This window comes from Monodelphis domestica, chromosome 3, assembly GCF_027887165.1.
Source record: "Monodelphis domestica isolate mMonDom1 chromosome 3, mMonDom1.pri, whole genome shotgun sequence".
NCBI classification, from domain to species: Eukaryota; Metazoa; Chordata; class Mammalia; order Didelphimorphia; family Didelphidae; genus Monodelphis; species Monodelphis domestica.
In genome coordinates, this window is record NC_077229.1 from 88,953,600 (window position 1) to 88,977,316 (window position 23,717).

Genomic DNA, 23,717 nt, shown 5'->3' on the forward strand with positions numbered 1-23,717 from the left:
GTTTCCCATTCTGCATTTGCTATACTCTAAGTCAAGAAAGTGAGTATCAGGGGCAGCTGGGTGGCTCAGTGGATTGAGAGTTAGGCCCAGAGATGGGAGGTCCTGGGTTCAAATGTGGCCTCCAATAATTCTTACCTGTGTGACCCTGGGCAAATCACTTACCCACTACTGCCCAGCCCTTACCACTCTTCTGCCTTGGAACCAATACTCAGTATTGATTCCAAGACGAAAGATAAGAGTTTAAAAAAAATGAGTAGCCTATGCATATTCAAATTTAACATTGCTACCTAAACTAATTATATTTATGAACAAGTAAACATTTATTAAACACATTTTATGCCAGACACTGTGCTAAGGGAAAATCAAAGAAAACCCAAAAACAATCCCTGTCCATAAGAAGCCTCATTCTAATGAAAGGAGTAATATATGCACATATTGATATAAATCTATAAGGGCATCTAAGTGGCTCAGTGGATAGAGAGCCAAGCCTGGAGACAGGAGGTCCTGAGTTCAAATCTGGCCTCAGATACTTCCTAGCTGTGCAACCCTGGACAAGTCACTTCACCTCCATTGCCTAGCCCTTGGAACCCATATTTAATATCAATTCTAAGACAGAAAGTGAGGGTTATTTTTTTAAGATATATATATATATAGATAATCTATCTTCTATTTATCTGTCTGTCTGTCTGTCTCTATCTCTATCTATACATCTATATATTTCTAGATTGATAGAAATCTTTAAATACACATACAAACAGATGAGAAGGGAAAGGGGAAAGCACTGGTGGCTGGGGAACTGGGAAAGGCCTCCTCCAGAAGATGGCGCTTGAGCTGAGCCTTAAAGAATGCCTAGAATTCTTGAAGCAAAGGGGAGAAGAGAAAGCACCCCAGGCCTGGGGACCTGCTTGTGGAAAGGGTTGGAGATAGGAGATATATTTTGTGTGTGAGAAACAGCAAGCAGGCCAGTCCAGCTGGACCATTCAGGCTATAGAGGGAAACACTGAGTAAGATGACTGGTCAAAAAGGAAACAACCTGGTTGTGAAAAACTTTACACACCCAAAAGAGGAGTTCAGATTGGATTATAGATTTAATAGGGAGCTAGTGGAGTTTATTGAGTGGAGGAGTGACAGGATCAGGCCTACAGTTTAAGAAAATCCCTTCATCATGTTGGTGAAGGGCACATTAGGTGGAGAAATCAAGTAGGAGGCTGTTGCCAAAGTTAAGCTGAGAAGCAATGAAGCCCTGCAGCCCCGGTCTGGTGGCATACATGGAGAGAGAACCAGAGAGGCTATGGAGACAGAAATGACAGGATTTGAATAGAGAGCCAGGGCTGGAAACCAAAGGTCCTGGCTGACACATTCTAGCTGTGTGACCCTGGGCAAGTCATTTAATCCCCATTGCTTACCCCTTACTGCTTTTCTACCTTGGAACCAATATTTGATATCAATTCTAAGACAGAAGGAAAGGGTTTCAAAAAGAATAACACAAGTTCTGGTTGGGAGTATATTAAGTTTGAGATGCCTGGAGGACATCTGGTTCAAAATTTCTAATGTGTATTTTGTGATGTGGGACTGGAGCTGGGGAGAGACTATGATTGGATCTATAAAGCTGTGAGTCATCTGAAGAGAGATAATAATACCACAACCCTGGTACAGGACTTTATCACTTCTCATCTTGACTTTGGCAACAGCCTCCTACTTGTTTTCTCTACCTAAAGTCTCTCCCCACCCTAATCTATCCTTCACCCAGATGATTAAGTGAGGAGAGAGCTGATGAGCAAGACAGTATGAAGAGAAAAGAGAAGTAGGTCCAGGAAAGAGCCTTGGGGAATACCCACAATTAATGGGAGAGACATGGAGGAAGATCCAGCAAAGGAGACAGAAGACACAAATTGTTACTTGAGTTCTGCTTGCTCTATTGATCAATCTCTTGGTTTTATTATTAAATTAATATATATGAATAAATATGGTCATTTCAATAGGTATAAAAAATCAAATGCCTTGGCTTGTTTTTTTAGTGTCTTAGATTTAGCTCGTGTGTATTTGTATGTGTTGTGTGTGTGTGAAAGAGAGAGAGAAAGAGAAAGGAAGAGAGAGAAAAAAGGAAGAGAGAGAGGGAGGGAGGGAGGAAGAAAGAGAGAAAGAAGGAGGGGGGAGAGAGATAGAGAGGGAGAGAGAGAGAGAGAAGGACTGGGCTTTGAAGGAAACTAGAAAAGCCAGGAGATAGAAATGAGGAGGGAGAGATTTCCATGCATGGAGGACAGTCAGAGAAAATGCTCAAAGAAGAAAGATGGAGTGTCTTGTTTGAGGAACAGTTAGGAGGCCAGTGCCACTGTATCAAAGAGTGTATGTCAAGGTATAAAGTATAAGAAGACTGGAAAAATGGAGAGGAGAGGTTAGGAAGGGCTTTGAATGCTAAGCAGAAGACTTTATGGTTGATCCTAGAGGTGATTAAGAATGGTATTGATTTATTCATTACTATGCTTTAAGTCCAGTTATTCAGTTTGGCAAACCTATAGTAAGTATCTACCATGTGAATTTAGGGTATTGAGAAAGATAATGAAAATGGGCTATCCAATTAGTTGAGGTGGGGAGCTATTGCTCCCTCATAGGGGTTCTTTGAGTAGGATCAGATGACTCTTGTCAAGTATATTGGCTTGTTCAGATATGGGTTACACTAGAGTGGAGTCTCAGGTCCCTTCCAACTTTAATAATATTTGAGTTCTGTTTTGAATATGTTGAATTTGAAGGGCCTACTGGGAATTCTAGGAAGAGTGTCTAGCAAACTATAGAATTCAAGAAAGCATTTAGGGTTAGATATATTAATGACAGTAATCTGCATAGAGATGATAATTGAGTGCAAGAAATTCAATTCAACACACATTTACTAAGCACCAATTTTATGCAAGGCACAGTGCTGGGCCCTGGGGATTCTAAGGCACATACAATAGTGCCCTCTTCAAAGAGTTTTCATTTTCCTCAGGGTATATGACTCTATGGCTTCTAAGATTCTTTCTAGCTAAAAATGTATTGCTATGAACATGTGTTCAAATAAGTATAACACGAGGAAAATTTAGGAGAGATTGAGTACTAACAACTGTAAAGGATCAGGGGAGGCTTCCTGTAGGAAGTGGCACATCAGACAAATGGAATCTTGAAGGAAAATAAGGTTCTGGAGGCAGTTTATCCTAAGAGTGAAGAAGAGTGAAAGATGAAATAGTATAGTATGTTGAAATCAAGGAGCTTCTAATAGGCCATTTTGGCTAAAACTTAGAGGGAGGGAAGAGATGAGGCAACTAGGAGATCGTAGATAAAGTACTGGATGTGGAATCAGGAAGACCCGAGTTTGAATCCTGACTCAGACATTTAATCAACTGTTTGACCTTGGTCAAGTTATTTAACCTCTCAGCCTCAGTTCCCTCATATGTAAAATGGGGATGATAATATATTGTAGATATATCATTATAATGTGATAATAAAACACTTCTTTCAGAGGGTTGTTGTACAAACCAAATGAGATAACATATATAAAGCATTTTTAAACATTAAAATGATATATAAATACTAGCTTTCATTTTAAAAATATAATTTCATTTTATTTTCAGATCTATATTCTCGTCCTCCAGTCCACCTCCCACCCTCACCCTCACTCAATAAATAAGAAAAATTAAATTCCTGTTACAAACGGATATAATCAAGCAAAGTAAATTCCCATATTGGCCATTTCTTCCAAAAAAAAAAAAGTCTCGATCTGTACTCTGAGCCTATCACTTCTCTCTTGGAAAGCAGATAGCATGTTTCATCTTGCATTTTTGGAACTGTGGTTGGTCATTGGGTTGATCAGTGCTTGAAAGCAGTCTTTTTAGTAATATAGTTATTAGGGGTAGCTAGACAGCACAATCTATAGAATTTCAGGCCTGGAGTTGAGAGAATCAAATTTTACCTTTGACATTTACTAGTTGTGTGACCCTGGGCAAGTCACTTAACCCCAATTGCCTAGCCTGTGCTGCTCTTCTGCCTTAGAATAGACACTAAGACAGAAGGTAAGGGTTTGTTTGTTTGTTTGTTTTTTAAGCAATATTGTAGTTACTGTATAAAGTGTTCTGATTCTCCTCATTTATTCCACATCAGTTCATACAAGTCTGAAATGATCTCTCCTCATTTCTTGTAGCATACAAGTATTCTACTACGTTCCTATACCATAACTTATTCAGCTGTTTCCTAGTTGATGGGTATCCCACCAGTTTCTGATTCTTTGAACTCTACAGAAAGGGCTGCTATAAGTATTTTTGTACATGTGGGTTCCCTTCCTCTTCCCCTGATCTCTTTGGGATATAGAGCAAGGGTATTGCTAAGTCAAAGGGTATGTGCAATTTAATAGTTTTGGGGGCATAGTTCCAAATTACTTTTCTAAATGGCTTAGACTAGCTCACAGCTTCACCAACAATGCATGAATGTACCTCTTTCCCTATAGCCCTTACAGCATTTGTCATCTTCCTTTCTTGTCAGCTTTGCCCATTTTAGGAGGGTGTGTTGAAACATCAGAGTTGTTTTTAATCTAATGCTAGCTATTGTTATAAAGGGAAAGAGTCTCAAATAAGGTAGATTGGGGCCAGACTGGAAAGGTCCTTAAAACCCTGGCTATGGAATTTGTATTTATTCTAAAGTCAATGGGGAGAGCACACTTTTTTTTTTCTTCAAGAAGTGGCATTTTCAGACTTGTGTCTTCACAAGGTTATTTTGGAAACAGTGTGGAAGTACTTTTAGAAAAGAGAGAGACTGGAAACAGGGAAAGTAATTAGGGGAGAGATGATTTAAGCCTGAACTGGAAGGGTAGAGGTTAGATCAATAAGATAAGGCAGCTGATTGAATATGGATGGTGAAGGAGGGAAGTTTAAAGTAACTCCAAGGTTACAGAGCTGGGTGAATACTAGTATTCTGAGCAGAAAAAAAGGTAAATTTGGAGGACAGATGCATTGTGGGAAGTAATGAGTTCTATTTTAGAGATGTTGAGTTGGAGATATGTATAGGATATAATAACATTAGCTATTATTTAGGCAACTCTTTAAGGTTTTTGAAACACATTACAAATGTTTTTACTTTGATCCTCACAATAACTCTTTGAGGGTAGATGCTATTATTATCCCCATTTTTGTAGATGAAGAAATTGAGGTTGAGAGGTTAAGTGAGTGCCCAAGATCACATAGCCAGAAAGAGACTAAGGTCATATTTGAACTCAGGTCTTCTTGACTCTAAGTCCAGGGCACTGTTCATGGTGCCAAGCAGAAATATCTATTACCAAGTAGCTGGTAATAGAGGACTACTAATGTCCAGGTTGGAAGTAAGAGTGGATATGAATATTTGGGCATCATCTGCATTGAGATGATAATTGAACCATTGGTAGTTATGAGATTATCAAAAGAGGAAGTATAGGGAGAGAGGAGAACTGCCTCCCTTTTCTCCATTAAGCCTTAGGGGACACCAACAGTTTATTCATAGAGATAGATGATGATTCAACAAGAGAAAACAGAGAAGGAGGAGAGAGAAAAATATCAGGGAACCCAAGGAAGGAAATGGTGGCCAGAAGGAGAGGTTAATCAATATGCTGAGGCTATTGGATTTTGGCCAAATTTTCTAGGGTGACTTTTCTGATGTGTCTAAAGGCAGCTAGGTAGCCACACTCTAGAGATCCGAATTCAAATCTGACCTTAGACCCAATTCAAATTAAGCTCTTTCTGACTCAGTTTTCTCAACCATACTATGGAGATGACAATAGAATCTACCTCTTAGAGATTGTCCTGAGGTCTAAATGAAGCATTATTTATAAAGTTATTAGCACACTGGCACAGAGAAAGTACTTAGTAAGTGCTTATTTATTTCCTTCTTTATCCCAAAGCCAGTCCCTGTGCTTATCCCTTGGTCACATCTTCTCCAACTTCCTCCATCAGATTTTTTAAAGTCTCTCCCCATCTCCTATTTCTTTTCTAATCACCAACAAATATACCCAATCCTTGTCAACTTTTGCCAGACTCTGCTATCCCCAAAGGTTATATCCTACTATATCCTTCCTCTCTTTCACAAGTCAACTCCTAGAGATACCCTCTCCATTCCTTACTTCTTACTTCCCTCACCTCTTCCCTGCCATCTGGTTTCTGACCTTTTCATTAAATTGCAATGTCTTTCTCCACATTACAAATGTCTTCCTAGTTGTTATTCTGTCTTCACCCTTCTTTCCTCTCTACAGCATTGACACTATTAACCAGCCCCCCTCCTCTTGTATAGTCTCTCTCCCTGGATTTTCATGACACGGTTGTCTCTTGATTCTCCCCTTACCTGTCTGGCCAATCCTTCTCAGTCTCCTTTTCTACATCATCGACCAGATCACACTCCCAAACTGGGATTATCTATAAGGCTCTATCCTGGGCCTTCTTTTTGCTCTCTACATCTACTTTGGATGATCTCATGATCATGTCAATGGCTCCCATAACTTACATTCTCCTTGGAGGGAGACAACACGTAAACAGGGAAGAACGAGTGTATGTACATATGCATATATGGATGCGTTTATATATATATATACGGATGTCTATTTTTTATATATGTATGTTTGTTTTTGTATATGTGTATGTCTATGGCCTATGTGTCTATATATACATTGTGTGTATATATCTATAAATATGTATATATCTTTTTATATATGTATATATCTTTATATATATACATATGTATAGAAGAATATACATATATATGTGTGTGTGTGTGTGTGTGTGTGTGTATATATATATATAAAACTTATTCTGATTCACTTATGGATATTAGAACCAGAGGAATCAGAAAAAAGTTTCTTTTAGGAACTGGCATCCAAACTGAGCATTGAAGGCAGTGAGAAATGTTAAAAGGTAGCAGTGAGGAGGATGGACGCCCCAGGAATGGGAGGTTGCTTGTGTAAAGGCAAGAAATCAGGAGGTGGAAGAGCAAGTATTCCAGTTTGGATGGAACGTAGAGTACATGAAGGAGAGTTATATAAGTCTAGAAAGGCAGGTTGGAGTCACACTGCGAAGGGCCACTTGAAGGACTTTGTGTTTTTATCAGAGAGATAAAAGAGAACCATTGAAAGTTCTTGAACAAGGGACATGGTCTGACTTGTGCTTTGAAAAGATTATTTTGGCAGCTGTGTGGTCAGTAGATGGAAGAGAGGAAACAGAAGCAGGGAGACTAGCTGGAAGGCTGCTGAGTGGTAGCAATGTGAACGGAGAGCATAAGATGCCAGGGAGGAAGAATCAGCAAGATTTGACAACTGGTTGGGGATGAGAGGTGAGGGGCAGAGAAGAGTAAAGAATTGAGAACCTGGGGACCTAGAATGGTGCCCTTAATGGAAACGAAATTTGAGAATGGTAGATTTATTTCCTGTTATCTGAATTTGTTGAGTTTGAGATGCCTATGAGAAATCTAACTGCATACATCTAGAAGGGAGATGGCAAGTCAGGACTGAACTCAGAAGAGAGATTAGAGCCAGATGCAATCAGTCAGTCACTGTCTATCAACAAACCTTTATAAAATGCCTACTATGTGCTAGGTATGGTGCTAAACAATGGGAATACCAAGAAAGGCAAAAAATAGTTCCTGCTTTCCAGGAGCATCCTTTCTAATGGAGGAAGTAAAACATAAGTAGCCAAGCACATACAGAAGGGGACAGATGGAAGGTAATCTGAGAGGAGAAGGCACTAAATGATGGAGGTACAGGGATATCCTCTTACCCAAGGTGAGCCCTGAGCCGAGTCTTGGAGAAAGGCAAGGAAACCAAGAGACACTGTACAGTCAGTGCCAAAGCACAGAGAGAAGAGGCGGAATGTTATGTCTGCAGAGCTGCAAGTAGGCCAATGTGGTTGAATCCTGGCATGAGCTAAGAAGAGAACACAAGAAGCCTGGACAAGGAGGAAGGGAACAGGTCACAAAGAGCTTTAAATACCAAACAAAGGTGCTGCTGTTTGATCCGGGAGGGAGCCTTTAGAGTTCATTGAACAGAAGCAGGTGAGGGATCACACCTGTGCTTTAGCAAAGTCTCCTTTGCAGTCGAGTAGGGGATGGATTGGTGTGGGGAGAGATTTGAAGGAGGAACAGTTAAAAGATGCTATAATAATCCACCTGTGAAGTGATGAGAGCCTAAACTAGGATTCTGGTTGTATGAGTGGAGAGAAGGGGACCCGCATCAAATATGCTGTGAAGGTTGAAACATCAAGGTCATCTCCGTAGATATGATCATTAGCCCCTGGGGGGGGGGGGGGAAGGGGTTGATAAGATCACCAAGAGAAAGCCTGTAGGAAGAAAAATCAAGAGAACCTAGGATAAAATTTTGAAAGGTAGCAGGATAGGTGCAAGAAAGGAGATAGAAGCAAGAAAGGAAATAAGCAGTTATCAGGTACCCATTATGTGCCATGTCTTGTCTTGTGCCAAGTATTTCATAAATATTCTGTCATTTAATTCCCACCATAACCCTGGGAGGAGTAGGGGCAATTATTATCCCTATTTTATAGTTGAGGAAACTGAAGTCAAGTGACTTAGTCACACAGTTAGTAAAGTGTCTGAAGTTCTTCTTCTACCCATTTTCACCTCCATTTTCTCTGCAACTTAAATAGTTTAGGACATCAAGAAATCAAGTAACTGGCTAAAGGCCACCTAATTAGTAAATGGCAAAGGCAGAACTTGAACTCAGGTCATCTTGAATTCAAAGCCAGTGCTCTAACTACATGGCCTCTCTCTTTGGTTCAATTCAATTTAACATGTATCAGGCACCAAGGTGAACCTGAGACAATATACAAAATGTAGATGAAATTGCTGATAACTTATATCATTTTAATTCTCTCAACAGTCTTGTCAGATAAACATGAGAGTCAGAAAAGTTCAAAAACTTGCCCTGTCACCCGGGCATTAAATGTAGTGGCAAGATTTGCTTTTTAAACTTTTTTTTTTTGTCAAATAAAAATCTATTTTCTGTCCCTCCTAATTGAGAGAGAGAGAGACAGAGAGAGACAAGGGGGGGGGGAGAAGAGGGAGAGAGAAAGAGAGAGGAGGGAAAAGAAGAGAAAGAAAAAGAGGGGGAGAGAGACAGAGAGAGGGAGGGAGAGAGACAAGGAAAGAGAGAGGGAGAGAGCGAATCCTTGTAACAAATGTGCATAGTTAAGCAAAATAAATTTCAAGATTGTACATATCCAAAACAGATATGTCTCAACCTGTATCTGGAGTCCAACTCCTCTTTGTCAGATGGTGGGTAACATATTTTATTACTGGTCCAATAGAATTATAGTTTGTTATTGAATATAAACAGGTTAATATTTTTGATAGTCTGTCCCTTTCTGCCAATCTTTCACTGTCTACTGCAGAAATGGAAGAGGGCTGAGCAGACCTAAGGCAGCTTGGAGCAGTGGTGAGAGTGTTTTACTTTGGAATCAAAACACCTGAGGTAAAATCTTAGGCCTGCTGTTTGGCACCTTCCAAACCTTGGGCATCCCTTAATTTGTCTTTTTTGCAAGCCCCTTAACGGGCATGGGTCTTATCTATCAAATGAAGGGGCTAGGCCAGATGCTCTCTTCTAGCTCTAAGCTTTTGACCTTTTTGTATCTCTAGCTGATCCATAAATAAGTGGTCTCCCTAATGACATCTCTCAAGGAATGCAGGGCCTCCAAAGTCCTCATTCAATATCTCAAACTTCTCAAAATTGTAGAGTACTTGTTCACACCTTATCTACAAATTTGGACTTTGTTCACATTTGATTTGCATTTTTGGACTTGTTCACACCTCTATTGTTATTATCATCGTCGTCGTCATCATTATTACTATTTGCACTGGTTGGTTAATTACATTTAGTTCTCAGAGACTTCTTTTAGAACCCCACCCTGCCATAGCTCCACAATTAGCACTGAAGGGGGTCGTTCTCGGCCCCTTTCAGCCAGCTGGGGCGTTAGTCTGCTATGGCGTGTTATTGGTGAAAGCCTACCAATTCCTTTCTGTTATTTTCATCCAGAATATCCCGTACAGGGAGGCATTTTGTCATAGTGGGTAGAGAGCTGACTTCAGAGTCAGGAAGATGTGGGTTTAAGTCATACTTCTAGCATCATTGGCTGTATGGCTCTCTCAGTGCCCCCAATCATCTCTTCAAACTTTTAAGCTGCAGAGCACAAAGATCTTCCTATACCAGTGAAATTATACATTTGGAAGCTCTGCTCCCCCACTCCTATTAAAAAAAAACAAAAAACCAGCCAATTCTTACTACAGGCATCAGAATGGACAGACAGAGCTTTTCATTGTTAGGAAAAACTGAGTTAAAATCTCTCAGATACTAGCTATGGGTAAATCACTTAACCCTATTGAGACTCAATTCCCTCACCTGTAAACAACTGAAATTCTGGAAAGGCAGTATTTATTAATTTTCAGTTAATTTATTTGCTGACCTCTCAAAAACTAAAACTAAACTGGCCAATTGATTCCTTCCACATTCTGAAATGGTGCAAAAGAGGTCAAACTCCTTTCCAGCCTGGACTTTATATACCATTTGAGATCACTTCACTCAGTCTTCTCCTAGACAGCCCAAGACATCTCTGATTGGGAAATAGCCACTGAGGAGGGGGACTTAGGGGCCCCAGATCCTTCCTCATTACTTCATCACAGGAAGAAGTAGGTCTTTGTCAATGTGAGAAGAAAGCCAGCCTCCTCTTCACCAGTCTGGATCAGTCCAACACGGTTGCAGAACACACTCTAAAACGAAGTTCCTCATGGCTGGTTACTCCTGCCCTTAATCCTGATTTCCTTTTAAGATCTAAACAAAAGAAAGTAGGTCCCAACCCAATTTCATCCCTTTAGTTTCCAATTCTGGAGGGCAATTTGAATCTATGCCAAAAGGGCTATTATACAATACATACCTTTTGATCCAGTAATACCATTATTAGTTCTGTATCCCAAAGAGATAATAAAAAAATGGGGGAAGGACCTACTTGTACAAAAATATTTATAGATGCTTTTTTTGGGGTGGCAATCAATTGGAAACTAAAGGGATTCCCTCAATTGGGGAATGACTCAACAAATTGTGGTATATGACAGTGATAGAATACTATTGTGCTGTAAGGAATGATGAACAAGTTGATTTCAGAAAGAGCTGAAAAGACCTTTATGGACTGATGCAGAGTGAAATAAGCAGAACCAGGAAAACATCATACACAGTAACAGCAATATTGTGGAATGATCAAATGTGATAGACTTTGCTGCTAACAGCAATACTATGATCCAGGACAATACAGAGGGACATATGACAGAGTGCTATCCACTTCCAGAGAAAGAACTATAAAGTAAAACATATGATTTATCATTTGTTTATTTGGGTATATGTTTTGGGGTTTTGGTTCTTATAAGATTATTCACTTAAAAATGAATAATATGGAAATATATTATAATATATAATAATATATATAATAATATATAATAATATATATATAATGTAATATAATATATAATAATACATGTATAATCCAGATTGAATTGCTTGTCAACTCCAGGAAGGGGAAGGGAAGAGAGGGAGACAGTATGGATCATATAACCTTAGAAAATTTATGTGGAGATTTGTTATTAAATTTTTTTTTATTTTAATGCAATTGGAAAATATTCAAAAAAATAAAAAACACAATAGAACTTTTTAAAAAATGCCTAATTCTAGAAAGCACTTAATGGACTAATAAACAAAAGAATAAAACCTCTAAAGGTTTGCTCTCTGCAAAACACTACCTCTTCTTTGATGTCATTTCCACAAATACAATTCTAACAGTTTCTGATGTTGAATCCTTTGACTGTGCCAAGGACTTCAGAAGCAAGAATTTTCTGGATTTCCAAGAGCTATGGCAGTAGCACCTTCAAGAGAAGTTGCCAGGTTACATCTCCACAGGGATTAGTTCCCAGGTCACTGGGCTGAAAGGAAGGTTATCCCTAAGGTTTTTAGGCTCAGGATCTTAGGTTTATTCCATCAAGATTGGAGGGGAAGGGGCAGCTGGGTAGCTGGGTAGCTCAGTGGATTGAGAACCAGGCCTAGAGATAGGAGGTCCTAGGTTCAAATCTGGCCTCAGCCACTTCCTAGCTGTGTGACCCTGGGCAAGTCACTTGACCCCCATTGCCTAGCCCTTACCACTCTTCTGCCTTGGAGCCAATACACAGTATTGACTCCAAGACGGAAGGTAAGGGTTATTTAAAAAAAAAAAAAAGATTGGAGGGGAGATGGTGATCAAGGATGCTTGGCACATGCTGTGCCTTGTTACTGAGATATTAGTAAAGTGCTTAGCATAATGCACAACACATAGTAGGTATTTAGCAAATGCTTATTTTCTTCCTCCTTCCCTTTTCCATAAGGGCACCCTACTATTTCAGCTAGGTTGGCATGCCTTTCCTTTATGTGGCAGATGGTTGGCAGTTGGTGAGAATAGCTGGCCCCCTTCTCCACACTGGTTGCTTCTCTGGATGATAGAAGCAGGAATGGCGATCTAGGGGTAGCTGCCACTCCCAGGGGCCTTGTGCTTATCTGCCTGTTGGTGGCATTTGATCAGCAGTTGTTGCTAGAAGTGATGAAGATGGGCTTCTTCTTCACAATGATTTTTTCCCTCAATAATGGCTATGGAGTTCTTTGGCTAAGCTGGAAGTAGGTCTAGAGGTAGAGGGATGACAGACTCTAGGACAAAAAGCCCTTCCAACACCTCCCAAAACCATGGAACAGAAAGTCCTAGCCACACACACCTTGGAACCAGGACTCTCCATTCCTGAGGCCTTTCAGACCCTGACAAATGTATAACCTGACCACATTCATTCCTGAGAACCACCTGCCCCCACCTGAAATAGTCAATGAAATAGATCCAAGTTGCCTTGTTCCCTACACCCTCTTCCTTCCCCAAACCTATAAGAGGGGGAAGCTAGGTGGTTCAGTGGATTGAGAGCCAGGCCTAGAAACTGGGGGGTCCTGGGTTCAAATCTAGCCTCAGACACTTCCTATCTATGTGAACCTGGGTAAGTCCCTTAACTCCCACTGCCTAGCCCTTACTGTTCTTCTGCCTTAGAACCAATTGATTCTAAGGCTGAAGGTAAGGGTTTAAAAATAAGACCCTATTATCTCTCCCCATCTTATTTTGGTCTCATTGTCTCTTGGGTGGAATGCCTGTCAGTCAGACTGACAAGGGACCCTGTTCTTTACAAGTCTCTTGGGCTTAGGGTCCTGGGAATGATGTGAGGGGACATGGTAGTCAAGGTGGTGGTGCTTTGACTTGCCTGTGTTACAAGGGAATCACTTTAAAAGACTGATATATATTAATTTAAGGTCGCCAAGGAATCAGCAATGTAATTCCTAAATGAAAACTTAAGTCAGCCGTCAATCTTTTATGGAGTTTAATTACAATAGGAGGAAGTAATTAGAGATAGAGAGAGAGAAAAGGGAGAGAAGGAAATAGGGCTTAAATACCCCTTCTGTTTAGGCTGGGCCAAAAGGCCCAAGCCCTTAGATAGCTGGGGCAAAGAAAAGAGATCAGTCCCTATTACTCACGTGACCAAAATGGAGAAACAGTCTCAGAGGCCCCCACCTTCAGTTTCCTTCAGCACAAGCTTCTCAGAGCCCACACGAACCACACCGACCAACTACTCAACCCCCCTGAGTCTTCAGACCCCCCTGATCTTTAAGGAAACCCTCCAAGTTGCCTCCCCTCAGTTCTCACATCTACCAATCACTGTCCATCAATTTCCCTGTGCCAATGGAGGCTCTAGCTTAACCCAGGACCGCCCAGAGGCTTTGCACATGTCTGTTGAAGGTCATATTTTCAAATGATTAAATCTTTGCTCCTTTGCTACAGCCCTTTCTAAATCCTGTTAACCTGAGTAGGGTAGAGATTGGAATAATTAAATTTTGATCTAGGCTGCAGCCCTTACTCAATCCTGTTAGGACTGAATAGGGTGGAGATTGATTCCAAGTATCTCCATTGTATCAATTCTAAAATCAATCATGACTCAAAGAAATTCCTGTTCTATGCTTAAGCATAGGTCAAAGTCCTTTCCATTGTTCAGCAAAAGGTTTCTGTCCTAAAGTAATCTTAAGAAGGGAAGAGAAGGAACCTCCCATGCCAATGGGGTTCCCATTCCAATAGACTATCAGTAAGAAATTTTCCAAGTATGAAATATCCCAATGGTGAAATTTCCAACATTTATAAGTCTAAGGAATTTTGAGGTTTACACCTGGCAGGTAATTTCTCCTGTCTCTTCTTTAGAGTGTCCTGCTGCTTATTGTCTTGATTTGACTTAACAACATGTTAACTTTTATTGTGGTATATGTTGCAGGAAAATTTTTACCAATAACTAGAATGAGGCTATTTCTCCAAGCATAATATAATTTATTAATAGGGGTGTCAATTGGGTTTTTGAGAATCCCAAGTTTGCCCGTCCCCTGAGAACACCCCCGAGGGAAGTCCCAGATTGACCAGGTTCAGACTGAATAATAGATCTTAAAGTGCTTGATGATCCCAGTTTAGGTGGGACTAGTAGATGTACAGTCAAATGTTAAGTACCATTTTTGTCCTAGAAATTTCCCCCATTGTATCAGAGGTCAGTTCCCAAGAAGACCAACACCTGTGCAGGAACCATCCTTTTAGAATCCATTGTGACAGAGCACCCTGTCAGTAAATGTTTGATGTCCTGAGTTCCCCAAAAGGTGGATAAGATCCCTGTGTTTTATTGTTCGGAGAATCATCTCATGAGGTGATTCTCTCAGAGATACTGTTCCCAGAGCCCTTGGCTCTGTGTGGCAGCTGAATATTGAATACTGTCTCTTTCCTGGGTAAAGTCTTAGTTTTGCTGACCATTTTAGTAGTTTTGTGTTTTCCAAGTTGACAGGGTGTGGGATCTATTAATAAGTGTATGGAGTGGAAATTGAGGGGACCTTGAAAATTTCAAAGTATACCCTCTTTTACCACTTACTTAAAAAGTATGATGGGTAAATTAATCATTTAAAATAAAATGCTTTATTAAGAGAGAGAGATGGAGGAGGGGCACTGCTGCTAGTCATTGACCCAAGACATATGCTCCCAAATTCACAGAAAAATCCCTTACTTATAGATAACCCCCCCAATTACACAATGGGTTTAAGGGCAGTTGGTAACTCTCAACCTGGCTTTGCCTATTTGCCAAGGTGGTTTTACCAGAGTGTGACCACTGTACATGTTACAGCTTCTTGAAGTCATAGGTGAGAGTTGGTTAAGGTCTATGAGCAGCCCTCAAAAGGTACTAGTCTTTGATGAACACCCCTTTAACCCTGTGACAGTCTCTCCCAAGCAAGTGGAGATTTATCCTGTCTGAAGGGGTAGATGAGAGCAATTTGTTCCAGTGGCCACGAAGGTGGCAGAAAAGGGCACCATGGAGAGCTTAGAGCTTGGTTAGATATCAAAAAATAAAGGTCATCCACTACATCCTAGCCATCCATCACCAGTTGTCCTGATTTTTGTCTTGCCATTGGACTTTGATAACTCTGGAAGAGAGAGTTAGGCTTTGTGAAACTCTGCCTCACACACGACTCACAAAGTCAAAAGACATCATCAGTGATGTCACTTGGGCGATAGTCAACATGATTTGAATCTCGTCTGGCAAATGTAAGGCAATCTTTATTGGTGGGCATGTTAGTGAGAAGGTAGGGGGGGACAGCTGGGTAGCTCAGTGGATTGAGAGTCAGGCCCAGAGATGGGAGGTCCTAGGTTCAAATCTGGCCTCAGACACTTCCCAGCTGTGTGACCCTGGGCAAGTCACTTAATGCTTATTGCCTAGCCCTTACCTCTCTTCTGCCTTGGAGCCAATACACCTTATTGATGCCAAGATGGAAGGTAAAGGTTTAAAGAAAAAAAAAAGAGGTAGGCTCCTCCCTATGACCCTGTGCTTGGGGTGGTTAGAAGGGCCAGGTTCTCAGATAGTTTCTGTTTATGAGGAAAATAGGAGTAATGATCCAAGTTTGTTAAACAGATGACTTGGGAGCTAGGAGTGATTCAGAAACGGCCTGACCTTAAAGAAATTGGTGTCTCAGTGGAATTGCTTGTCAATTCTGGAAGGAGTTCACATGGAAATCCTTCAGTTCATTACTCCTTTCAGCACAGTAGTATTCCATCACCATCAGATACCACAATTTGTTCAGCCATTCCTCAACTGAGGGACACCCCTGAGGCTGAATTTAAACTCGGGCCTTCCTCAGTCCAGGCCCAGTGCTCTATCCACTGTGCCACCTATCTGCCTCTAAATTCAGTCATAGGCCCCACTCCCTTTACCAGTCACAGAACTCCACCAAGAGCACTTAGGCAAAGACACAGGAGATGAACCTAGCAGGCTTTTTTGAATGCCTCTGCAGCCAACCAAAGAGCCTCCTCTTCCCTGTAAGGCCAGCTCTCAATAGCTTCTTGGAGCCACAGGGGAGAGCTGGGTAAGGTATAGATAGGAACCCTCTGAAAAGGTACTAGTCTTCACATAACCAATCTCCATGTAGTCCATAATCCAGCTCTCCAGTGTACTGCCTTTACGTGGCAGGCTGTGAAGACATCACCTCGAGTACCCTGCACATGTGCCAGACATTTATTACATTTGTAAAGTGCTTTGCAAATCTTAAAGCCAGGGGGGGTGTTGGAGCCAGGTCACACAGGCTCATGAGAGCTTAATGTTAACTTTTAACACGGCGAGCAGTTAAACCTCAGAAGTGGTGACGACTACAAATCGCAGCTTGCTTTATTGTTCTGTCTAGATTTTAAAAAGTGATGGAGAAAATGTTAATGATATCGATTAAATTTTAAAGTGTGCTAGGCATTTTTTTTCTCAGAGAGCTAATTGTTAAACGCGTAGCAGCAAACTACTGCTTAAAGCTCTATATAAATGTGAACTAGCGATAGGTCAAGGTCAAGACCATGCAAGAAGAGGACTAGAGTAGGAGTGATATACAGAGAGAACAGGGGAGGGTAGAAGACCTAAAAATCATGATGAGAACACAAATTTAAGAGAGGGTACGTCAGCAGGAGATTGATGGAAAGGAGGCTAGGAGAGGAGAGGGATTTCAGAGTTCTGGATGACAATTACAAGTGATGATCAGATCAAGCTCTCCTTGTGGGTGTCTGAAGTGGGATGGAGATAGAGATCTGGGAGTGTAGGAGGTTGATGAACTGGGTTGGTGGGAGAAGGGCACCGTCAGGGTTCCATCAACAACAATGTAGAAATATGATTCTCCAGATGACTTTTAGGGATTGAGGCCTTGGATAACTTAGAGCCCTCTCTGAAGCATGTGGAAAAGAGGGGGATAAAAGAAAAGAGAGAATTACTCCTGGAGGTGAGGGTAGGAAAAATGATTATAAGGGACAGGAGGAAGACAATATACAAAAGGGAATTAAGAGTAGAGTGGATCAATGGAATAGATTAGGGATAAATGACTTTAGCAATTTAGTGTTTAATAAACCCAAAGATCCTCTATTTGGGGATAAGAACTCACTATTTGACAAAAATTACAAGGAAAATTAGAAAACAATATGGCAAAAATTAGGCATAGATCAATATCTCACACCATATATACAGACAAAATGTGTATACTATTTGGATGCAAGGGGTGATTTTGTAAATAAATTAGAGTAATATAGAATAGTTTGCCTGTCAGATCTATGGAGAAGGGAAGAATTTATGACCAAATAAGAGAAAGAGAACATTACAAGTTATAAAATGAATAATTTTTACTAGATTAAATTGAAAAAGTTTTGTATAAATAAAACCAACACAACCAAGGTTAGAAGGGAAACAAACTGGGAAAAAGTTTTTATAATAGATTTCTCTGATAAAGGTCTCATTTCTCAAATATATGAAGAACTAAGTCAAATATATAACAATACATCATTCCCCAATTGACAAATGGTCAAAGTGTGGTGGGCACCAGGGTCCCCCAGTACACCCCAAATTCCTAGAAACCACAAGTCAAAGATTACATGAGGAATTCACCCTGTAGCGCTGGAAACTGAACAAACACAGGATTCTCTACTTCTAAGCTTTGGGTGTATTTACACTAACCTTAAGATAAGGATCTGAACATGAGGGGATACCTCATGTTTACATCTCAAACATATAGGTTCCTCCAGATAATTTGCCCACTGTTATGATCCCTACATCTCAAACACATGATCCCAAACATCCCTAGGTTTCTCAGGATGGGTAACATGACCAGGATGCCATAAAGGATTTGTACTTGTACTATGCCCCAAGACCCCCCTCTATGATCAGGATGTCATAAATGTTTAAGCCCCCAGACCCAAAGGCACCTATTCTGTTGCCTATTCTCCCCCTGATTGCCCTCTTTGTTTGTTTTCATTGCTCATCTGCCTCCCCATCCTTCCCTTCCAAGTCACTTAGATATCACTTTTATATCCCTTTAGGATATAAAAATACTGAACTTTTCAAATAGGCAGTTGGTCCTACACACTGCCTCCTGCCCTTTCAACCTAATAAATCTCTATCTTTAAAGAGTTTCCACTGGAGTCTGTCATTCTTGAAAGGGCACCCTCCCTGAACCAACAACAAAAGGATATGAATAGGCAGTTTTCAGATGAAGAAATCAAAATTATCAATAATCATATGAAAAATGTTCTAAATCCATTTTGATTATAGAAATGCAGATTAAAACAACTCTAAGGTTTCACCTCATACCTTTCAGATTTGTCAATATGTCAGTGAAGGAAAGTGATAAATTTTGGAAGGGATATAACAAAATTGGGATACTAATGCATGGCTGGTAGAGTTGTGAATTGATCTATTCTGGAGGGCAATTTGGAATTATGCCCAAAGGGTTATAAAACAGTATATACCACTACTAAGTCTGTATCTCAAAGAGATTTTCAAAAAAATGGGAAAGGACCTGTGGATATAAAAATATTTATAGTTGCTCTTTTTGTGGTAGCAAAGAATTGGAAACTAATGGGATGTCCATTAATTGGGGAATGGTATTATGTATATGATGGTAATGGAATATCACTGTGCTGTAAGGAATGATGAACAGGATGATTTCAGAAAGAGCTGGAAAGACCTATGTGAACTGATGCAGAGTGAAATAAGCAGAACATTGTACACAGTAATAGCAATATTGTGGAATGATCAAATGTGATAGAGTTTGCTACTAACAGCAATACTATGATCCAAGACAATTCTAAGGAACTTATGACAAAGACTGCTATCCACCTCCAGGGAAAGAACTGTTGGAGTCAGAATGCAGATGAAAGCATATGATTTTTCACTTGTTTATCTGAGTTTTTATTTTGGGGTTTTGATTTTATATGATTATTCACCTAGAAAAATGAACAATATGAAAATGTTTTGCATAATAATACACTCTGGGAGGGGGAAGAAAAAGGAGGGAGGGAGACTATTTGGATCATATAGCTTTGGAAAACTTATATGGACATTTGTTATTACATGTAACAAAAAGTTAAGAAAAAAAGAGAAACAGAAAGAGAAAAGCAAGGTGGAGTGAGGGTAGCCACCAGAGACTATATAGCATGGGAGCATGATTTTTCTTGAGTTCAAACAAAGTAAAGCTTCTGGTTGAAATTAAAGTAACCCTAACTTCATGAAGATCTTTGAGTTGGACTTTAAAGAATGGGTATTCAATAGAAAGGACATTCTAGGGAGGGAAGGATATGTCATATATACAGATAAATAAATACAAAGTAATTTGAGGGTGCAGGGGATTAACAATTGTGGGAATCAGGAGAGGCCTAATGCAAGAGATGGTGTTTAAGCTAAATCTTGTTTTTTTATTTTATTTTTAATTTTTCCTGGGTTATACATGTATTGTCATGCAAACATATTTCCTTATTATTCATTTTTGTAAGTGAATAATTTTATAAAACCAAAACCCCCAAACATATACCCAAATAAACAAGTGATAAATCCTATGTTTTCATCTGCATTTCTACTCCAACAGTTTTTTTCTCTGGAGGTGGATAGCATTGTCACAAGTCCCTCAGAATTGTCCTGGATCACTGTATTGCCAATAACAGCTTAGTCGATCACAGTTATAATCACAATTTGTTCAGCCATTCCCCAACTGAAGAACATCTCTTTAATTTCCAATTCTTTATCACCACAAAAAGAGTAATTTGAGCTAAATTTTAAAGGAAGCTGAAGAGTCCAAGAAGTGGAAATGAGGAGGGAGAGCATCCCAAGCATGGGACATGCCTATGCAAATGTATGAAGACAAGATAAAGAATGAATTGGGAATAATAAAGGCTTGAATAACAAAAGCTGGAATGTACAGTGAAGGGGAATACTGTGAAATGAAGAGTGGAAGGGCTAAAATCAGTGTAGGTTAGAAAGGTTTTTAATGCCAGGCCAAATCATTTTTCTTTTATCCTGAAGCTTTTTGAGCACTGGGATGGCATGGTCATACCTGGACTTTAGGAAAATTACTGTCAGTCATACATTGAGGAAGGGGAGCAGCTAGGTGGTGCAGTGGACAGAGTGCTAGCCCTGGAGTTAGGAGGACCTGAGATAGGGGTTGTCTTCAAACACTAGATGTGTGACCCTGGGCAAGTCACTTAACTATTTGCCACAGTTTCCTCATCTGTAAAATGAGCTAGAGAGAGAAATGGCAAATCACTCCAGTATTCTTGTCAAGAAACTCCAAAAGGGTTCACAAAGAAGAGACACAAAACACGATACTGAACAAAACATTCAAGTTTAGGGAAGGGCCATGGATGATAATCCAGTAAAGGAGTACTTTATCCAGTAAAATCCAGTAAAATGGAGCACTTATACATGTTGGAGAACCAAGAAAGGAAGTGTCATAAAAGTTGAGTGAGAAGGGTCTATCCTGGCAGAAGGGGTGAGAACTGATAAGTGAAGAATCATTTAACACTTGTTAACTATGTACAAAACATAGAGAAAAAGCCTTGGTTAGGGTCTTTTTCTTCTGAACACTTACCCCTTCCTTGTCGTATGTATTCTACTTCTATCAAGTCCTATTAGATACTTATTTCCTTATGTTAAGATCCTTCATTTACTTAAAAAAAAACTTTTTTATTTGCTTATAGAAACAATTTTTGACAATTGCTTTCTGACATTTTGCAATTTAGATTCTCTCCCTCCCTTTCTAGCATTCCTATCCTCCCCAAAGTAGTAAATATTCTGCTATAGATTATATCAGTGCTTTCATGTAATACATATTTCCATATTCCCCTAATTTCCTTTCTAAAAAATGACCTGTTTTGTGTGGGAATGTTTAGACATCTGAGGTCATAGGTATCATTACTACCTCTTTTCCTGAACAGTCAATTTGATTCTTCTTGAGAGCAGAAACTAGTCTATTTTTTCCCTTTTAAAGTTAGGGCAGAAAATGTTTCTCTGAATTTTGGAGTCTAGTCTTGTTCCTCTGGCTTTTTTTCTGCCCTAGACAGAGCCCTTGCTCCTGTCTAATAATTTGCCCTAAACATTTTCCTGGAATCTCCCATTCCAGAACTTTTCTAGCTAATTTTGCTACTTAATGCTGCAAAGTCTGGGAGTTGAGATAGGAAATCTATCAGGTAACACCTGAGGGAGACCTTGCCTCTCTTCATAAAACATTCTATCCTATTATAAAACACTCTACCCTACTTTGTGGGACAAGAGGTGACAAGAGCTTAGAATTACTTGAATGCCAGGTTGGAGTTCACCTCTTCTTCTATTGCATCCTGCATGGTTCTTATTGCTGTAAACTCGCACCTTTCCCTCCCTCCCTCACCCCAGATATCCTGTCCCTTTTGGAGGCAAGTTGTTTCATTGTCTTTCTAGAGACTATTGCCAACCCTTAAAAATCAGAAAGCCACAGAGCTATAACTGCTTACCCTAAAACCAGAGATCCACAGTGCTCAGCAAAAGTAAGTAATTTCCTTTAAGAGAGAGAAAATAAAACACAATTGTTAATAATTTGTAATTCTCTGTTCTATTATGTTTGATAACTTACTTGACCAAAGTTCTTAAGTCATTCTAATTTGTTTGTTTTTATAATATTGATATCAACTCAAGTCACATTAAGCATGTACTCTGAGCCAGGCACTGTGTTAATTGTTAGGGTGGGGAGAGGCAAAAAATAAAGAACTCCCCCTCCCCCCAAATTAGAATTCTTTTGAGAACTGTTTATTTTTATAACTTAACTGCTATGCTATTGAATTTTACAACATTTCTGTTATACACATAATGAGCATTGATAGAAAAATAAATAAAAAAATAAGTAAATAAATCTATATAAAACTTGTAGGATTTAACAAAGTAGAAAGAAACAAGTTAATAAAGAATTCATTCTGCTTTCCAAGTTCACTAGAAGTTCTACCTTTGGCTTTATTGTGATTTAAAAATTAAATATTGTGATTAAAAAAAACTAGCAATAAAAAATGTGTATATAATCAGAGTGAGAACCATTTTGGCAAGCAGCACAAAAAAAGTCCCTTCAAATAACAACTGATGTATCAAATACTTTGTTGGTGCCATAGATAAGAGTGCTGGGCCTAGAGTAAGAAAGACCAGGGTTCAAATGTGACCTCAGGCACTTATTAGCAGTATAACTTTGGGTAAGTCACTTAACTCTGCCTCAGTTTCCTTAGCTGTAAAATGGGGATAAGAGCACCCACTTCCCTGAAGAGTTGTTATGAGAATTGAATGAAATATTAGTAAAGCAGTGCTATATATATTATTTATATAGTTATATAACCATATATTATTATATTATATTTTATATTAAGTATTATTTCTATTGTGAGTCAGGATTTGAACCTAGGTTGTCCTAATTCCAAGTCTGACATGATACACAAAAGCACATTAAAATGGTAAAATAAATTCAACTAGACAGAGGGGAGAGAAAAGTGAGATCCAAGACAAATTGAGGCCATTGCTAATAAGGAGAGCTTAAACATTTACCTCGAGTATGACTATGGTGATGGGGCAAAAGAAGTTGGTAACAATCTGAAAAGATTCCTCTTTTGACTAATTATTCTTGCTAATTAGTTGCTAAGCTTAATTGCTTCTTGCCACAGAAGTAGTAGTGCAAGTGAATGAGAATGAATGAATGAATGAAGCAAGACAAGTCTTTGCTCTCAAGGAGCTCCTATTGTATAGGGGCAGACAATACATAGAAGTCTCAGGTATATGTCTAATAGAAAAATCCTGTGGTCCTTAAGGTGTAATGACAAAGTAGATTGTAATGCTTCTTGACCTTTTTTTTTCCAAAACCCTTGCTTTTCTTTTTAGAATCAATACTAAGCACTGGTTCCAAGGCAGAAGAAGCAGTAAGTGGTAGGCAATTAGGTTGAGATTTGGCTAGAATCATAAAGCTAAGTATCTGAGGCTAGATTTCTCCTATTTGTAGGCCTGACTATCTTCTGTCATCTAGAAGCCCTGTGATGCTTCATCTTTAATGTCTTTTCCACTAATGAAAATAATGTTTCTGATGTTGAATCACAGTGTCAATGACTTTAATGAAGAGAATTTTCTTTTCTGAGTCTTCAAAAGCTGGGATAACAGCTAGCACCTGCAAGAGTATTTGCCAGGCTGCACCCCCAGAGCAGTTGATTGCAAGGATGACAGGGAAGGGTCCTGGGCCTGACACATGATTCTTTAGGTTCTTTTTTAAAGACAAAATAAATTATTGGTATCCCAAGGCATTAAGCACTTAGAGTGGG

General features: G+C 39.5%; 1 protein-coding gene across 1 annotated transcript in view; it reads left to right on the forward strand.

Moving 5' to 3' along the window:
* Positions 1-9,389: 9,389 nt before the first annotated feature.
* Positions 9,390-23,717, forward strand: part of PIAS4 (protein inhibitor of activated STAT 4) — a 75,746-nt gene continuing 61,418 nt past the window's right edge. Inside the window, exon 1 of the mRNA XM_056822424.1 lies at positions 9,390-9,460. The gene's annotated coding sequence lies outside the window, so the exon portion shown is untranslated. The remainder of the gene's footprint in view (positions 9,461-23,717) is intronic.